This window comes from Xenopus tropicalis, chromosome 3, assembly GCF_000004195.4.
Source record: "Xenopus tropicalis strain Nigerian chromosome 3, UCB_Xtro_10.0, whole genome shotgun sequence".
Taxonomy (NCBI): domain Eukaryota; kingdom Metazoa; phylum Chordata; class Amphibia; order Anura; family Pipidae; genus Xenopus; species Xenopus tropicalis.
Window position 1 is genome coordinate 134,873,570 of NC_030679.2, and position 6,164 is coordinate 134,879,733.

At 38.4% G+C, this 6,164-nt stretch overlaps 1 long non-coding RNA gene across 1 annotated transcript; it reads right to left on the reverse strand.

Moving 5' to 3' along the window:
- Window positions 1-335: 335 nt before the first annotated feature.
- LOC116409806 lies at window positions 336-5,396 on the reverse strand. The gene is made up of 4 exons (XR_004222086.1): window positions 5,359-5,396; window positions 2,119-2,172; window positions 1,456-1,506; window positions 336-389 (listed from the first exon to the last, which is right to left on the reverse strand). It is a non-coding gene; the product is annotated as an uncharacterized LOC116409806 (long non-coding RNA).
- Window positions 5,397-6,164: the final 768 nt, after the last annotated feature.

Consider the following 6,164-nt stretch of genomic DNA (forward strand, 5'->3'; position numbering starts at 1 on the left):
TTGTCACTTAGTGACATGTCACACATTAGCCTGCTGCAAAGGGACACGTAGGGCTGGAGTTAAAGAAGTGGCAATGAAGGGAGGCTGTGACAGCATTTACAATTTTAAAAATATTACATATTAAAATATTAATACTTAACAAATCTTGAAAACTCAAGTTTTGAAACTGACATAGATACACAAATGATCCCCTCAGTTATTATTATACAAGTATAACCTTGTCCCAACACATAACTTGCTCATTCAGATACATATGCTGTTACTGCCATAGTGTTGGTCCTCCCATCACATACAGAAATACCCATCTACCCCTATATATATATATATATACTCACCTTTACAGTAATAGAAATAAAATCCAGACACAGAAATGCAGTTCTCCTCTCTAACTGTAAGTGATCACAGACAGGAGGGTTATGTTAGATGTCCCCGCTTTAGGCAATGCATATACTGTTTTTCATTATGTTTCAGTACATATAAACTAGTCAAAGTCACACTTGGTCTGGCCAGTCATTGTCTCACTAACATTTTCTTCCTTCAGAATTCCAGCAATTTACTATGTATCTATATAGTGAATTCTGAACCATCTATTGTGGATATTAAAAGTGACAGAGGAGTGTCATGACCATATAAATGTATGAGGCCGAAGGCTGAGAGCTTTGATACAGGCCATGGGACTCTGTGGCTATATCAGTAATAATGACAATGTCCCTATCACATTCACACACAGTAGGGCCAGTTTTATTGGGAGCCAGTTAACCTGCCTGTGTATTTGGGGTGTAGCAGAAACCCTCTACCTTATTGGTGTGTATGTTTGGGTGTGTCCTTGCACCAACTTGTAAAACATCAATAAATGGCTTTACAGGTATGGGATCCCTTATCCGGAAACCCGTTATCCAGAAAGCTCCGAATTACGGAAAGCCCATCTCCCATAGACTGCATTTTAATCAAATAATTCAGAATTTTAAAACTGATTTCCTTTTTCTCTGTAATAATAAAACAGAACCTTGTACTTGATCCCAACTAAGATATAATTACCCCTTATTGGGGGCAGAACAGCCCTATTGGGTTTATTTAATGGTTAAATGATTCCCTTTTCTCTGTAATAATAAAACAGTACCTGTACTTGATCCCAACTAAGATATAATTACCCCTTATTGGGGGCAGAACAGCCCTATTGGGTTTATTTAATGGTTAAATGATTCCCTTTTCTCTGTAATAATAAAACAGTACCTGTACTTGATCCCAACTAAGATATAATTACCCCTTATTGGGGCAGAACAGCCCTATTGGATTTATTTAATGTTTTATTGATTTGTTAGTAGACTTAAGGTATGGAGATCCAAATTACAGAAAGATCCCTTATCCGGAATACCCTTGGTCTCGAGCTTTCTGGATAATGGGTCCTATACCTGTATTATACATTTCCAAACATATAAACTCAGTGATAGTTACTTTTTGAATAACATGTTTCGTTGAGGTCTCCAGTTGAATCCAATGAGCATACTGTAACATAAACAAGGGGAAAATTGCAATTTGGGATTATGCCATGTTTAAACAGCTCTTAAGGACAATTGCAGCTGTAATAAAAAATGTGCAATTATGTCTGTAATACACCAATCTATGTTACACCCAATATATTCACTGTGCGAATCATTCTGTGCTGCACAAAGTTTATAAATGAGTCCCACTATGTTCTAAACCATTTATCTGTCTGTTGCTGAAACCTAGTAGATTAGGGTGCTACCTGCCAGGTTTGTATCTGGGCAGCCTGGTTTTCAGAAGGGTGAAAACTGTCTGTTAGGATATCCAAACTAGGAAATCCAGACAGGACATGAAGTAAATGACGCTGTGATCAACCAATCCCAGATGGCTACTTCATAGGCCCGCCCCCTTACAGCACTGCCCAGTCCACATGCAGTCGCCAGCCCCACCCCTGTCATCACATGGCCCGCCCCCTGACATCTTTTACCTTCCCCCCTGCCCGAAGTTTAACAACCCTAAAGGTGGCAACCCTATAGTAGATGTTGTAGCTGACATTTCTTTATAAAATGAAATGGAAGACTGAGAATAACTAGATCTCTTTTCTGTATCATTAGAAGTGGAGGTGATAGTTACTTATTTTTAGGCACTGGTCAGTTTCCTCTGTATCGTTTGCTGCAACGCTGTAACCTAAAACAAAGATATTTATATTATTTTACTGATCTGACCCAATGACACTATACTTTGAGATAAATCCCTATAAATACTATAAACATAAGCTATAAATACTGCACGTGGCATTTAGTGAGCCCTACCCATGAAGTTAGCATTACCACACATTCACTTCTCAATATCTCTGTCATATTGAATTCAAACAGTCACTGGCAACTCTATTTCATTATATCCAAGAAGTTTAGCTTTAAAGGGGCACTAAATCCCCCTACGTACAGCCCCCCCTTAACTGCCTTCCATCGCCCCCCCTTCCATCGCCCCCCCTTACCTCTCCCTCCCCGCACAGTCTGTTACATAGAATACTGCCCCTATTTGAAAAGCTGAGATAAAAAAGCAGAGTTCCCAGGTGCCATCTTGTGCCTGTTCAGATCCTCTTCCTTCACTCTGTGTATTTCGTATCCCTGCCAGGTTTCACTGCTGTACAGAGCCTCTGCTTACGTTCATTATAATACTACAGGGGTGTATATTATTATTATTATTATTAACATGTATTTATAAAGCGCCAACATATCCCGCAGCGCTGTACAATAAGTGGGTTTCATACATTGGACATACAGAATAACATATAAAGCAATCAATAACCGATACAAGAGGTGGAGGTTCATAGGTGCTCCCCGTGTGTAGCTCCCCATCTGTATGCCCGCAGCTTAGACTATTTATATTGTCACTGCAGGTGTATGTTTATTTATTGATATAGCACTAACAATATACACAGAGCTTTACAAGGCATAAACACAAACAGGGGTAAGGTTTATAAAATGATACTATTGTACTAATAGTGTGTGTATAATGGCAGTTCATTTTTCAGTGTGCTAACCCACTGACATTGTCATTATGCTTAGTATGTGTTTTATATGAGTTAAATGTTTCAATATCGCTAATAAACCAGATATTAGATGTATTATTGTATTCAAACTATTCTTAACTTTGGACATTACTAAGCTTATGCCCTCGGCTACACTTTATTACTAAATGCTTATACTGTTTTTTCCCCCCAGAACCTACTGTAATACGTACTTTCGAGTGTGGTACCCACTACATTACTACAGAGGTATAGTTGCAACTTGTTGCAGTAATCTGCTACTAACACCAATACATTTTCATTGCAGGTATCAAGACAATTAGTAACCACTACATTAAATGTAGTTATACTGTATGTGTTTTACTACAATGCATTGGTATACAGGGCTGGGAATTTAGTCTTAGGACCACTGTAGGCTGGGGGATTTTCTCACTATTTGGAATGTTTTATATTTTTATAGTTGAGCATTTTTGGATTCTTTTTTCCTTATGTGGCACATAAACACTGAAGTTATTTGTGCATGTAGATTAATGATTTTTTTTGTTGTTGTATTCTATTAACTACAGAATATTATGCAGTTTTCCATATATTCATTTAGACTCGCTGCAATTAATATTACAGGTAATGCAAAATGCACATTGCAACAATTTTACATTGGGGGGAATTCACAAAAGTGGAGATAGCCCTTTATTGGAGTAAGAGTGGTGGAAAAACTGGTGGAAAACACTTTCTCCAGATTCCAGTGACTCAACCGCCACTTTTCCGTTTTTGGTGAAAGAAAGACAGTTTACGGACACTTTTGTGAATTTGTTGTTTAAACAACATTTATATGATGTTTTAACGACATTTTCCCCCGACATTTTCAGAATGGAGTAAAGCTCAGTGTAACTCTGTCGGACAAATTCTAAGCTCTTCTGTTTTGTTTTGTTTCCCCCAGTCTCCATTTCACACCTAAGGTAGGGGCCCCATTGGGGGGTCACTAACATATTAATGGGGATTAGAAGCCTATTGTTAGGGGACAAGTTTCTGTTTCACCCTAGAACAATAGGTGCAAACAGCCTCATTAACATTTTATAAACAAGTAAAACACTGATTAAAAAAAGTTTAATTTATATCTTTTATATAAAAAGTTTTTACCTCACATTTGCATGGTTATGCTAGTTTTAGCTTAATGAATGAGACAATAATAACATTTTGAGTGATTATATTGTAAACATTTTATTTAAAGCACAAGTAAAGCCTCCCAGGCAAATTTTTAGTTTTAGCAGCAGTGCCCCCTCTTTAATCACTTCACCGACATTTGCCCCAACTTATTTGTGCCCCCATAGCATGTCCAGAACTACAGAGCTCCCCGACAGCATTGGGCCCACCTGTTCCCTGCAGCCATCTTGGTGGCACATACACACTGGCCCCCAAACTGGGATATTGGGGAACAGGGTTGGACTGGCCCAACAGGGCACTGGATAAAAACCCAGTGGGCCCTAGTCCTCTTGGAGCTCTAATCACCGGGCATGTTGGTGTGGGGCCGGATTGCCGCTGACCAGTAATGAGTAGGGGCTAGAGAAGAAGGTATTTAGACCCTTAAATCTTGTTACAGAAGTGGAATTACACAGAAATATAGAAAACATTAGAAAGCCCAGATTGTCCTGAAAAAATGATGTATAGTTTCCCTGGGCAAACTAAAATTACCCCTCAGGAAATGCCCCCAAAGTGAAATGGCATATGAAATGCAAAATCCTGCTGGTAAAATCCTTACCCCAAGGCTCCTGTAGCTGTGGGACTGGGTTTGATGGCACCGACAGATTTACTAACAGCTAAAGGCAAATTCATAAAAGAAATGTCGGGAAAATGACAAAATCTGAAAACTGTCTGTTTAAAAGACAAATTCACAAAAGTGGAGATAGAGGTTTGTGAATTAGGTGGAAAATCCGACCAATCTATCTCCACTTTTATTGTGTCGGAATATCACCACTTTTGTGAATTCCCCCCAATTGTGTTTCTTTTTAGCACTGTTTCTATTGATTGAGGCAAATGTTGGTACTGCACAACCAAGTTTCTTCTGTAGTAAGAGGAATAAGTATAATCTATATATTTATTGTGAGACGTGTTTTCTCTCATAACACTTGGGAAATTATGGGGATAAAACTACTGTATATTGTGTATGTAAAACATGTTTTCCTAAGCAGTGTCCATTCATTGGCTCAGCATGCAAAGCAATACATACCAGCAGCCCCAAATCACTTCTCTTTAAATTGGTATTAACTGGTAGAAACTAGAAATGTGTGTGTCCCTTATTCCATTGAAATAATGTTGTGTTGTTTTACCTTTTATTTGTAACTCACCCTGATCTCCGGAGAAGATCTCTAATGCACAGACAGCTGCAGAAAAATGTACTCAGTATTATCATGAGAATATAACTGTAATTCCTTGTGCATATAAAGATTTAATTTCATCTTTGTGGACAATAGCTTAGAAATAATACCCCAATATTACATGTATTGCCTACTAAGAAGAATTGTTTTTATTGGTACATTGTTGCTAGGCAATGGGACATCTGCCAGTTATAAGCCGCCAGCACTGTGTGTTAATTTTGGGGTAATAAAAAGGGGGAGATTTATCAACTTTTGAGTTTGATTTTTTTTCACAATTCGAGTTTTTAGCAATAAAACTCGTACAATTAGAATTATGATTATGGTGTGCGATCAGTAGATGGCGCTGTTACATGTCAAAACTAATCAGGGTCATCCTGTTCTGCTGGTAATTGTTCCCCCCAGCATTTGCCTGTCTATCTTCTCCTTCCTCCCAACCTCCTCCAACTTGTTGGCAGTTCAGCCATGTTTTGTTCTAAGTAAAGCTTGTTCCACTACCAGCTGCTGTTACCTCTTTTATAATACCAAGTCGAGACTATAACAAGGGTAACGGTAATAATTCCCTATACTCTGCCAACTGTACTTACCTATCAGCAACCATCCGACCTGGGTCCTCATACTGACACGGCCCTGCAGCAGGGAAATCCATTAGACACACAGAATGAGAAGAGATTAGGGAAATATCTAAATAAAAACACTTATGTGATAAGAACAGAAATTATCAGTCTCTCTCTGTGTAACCAATTCAACAACTTTATAGACCGTTCAGTTAATTTACT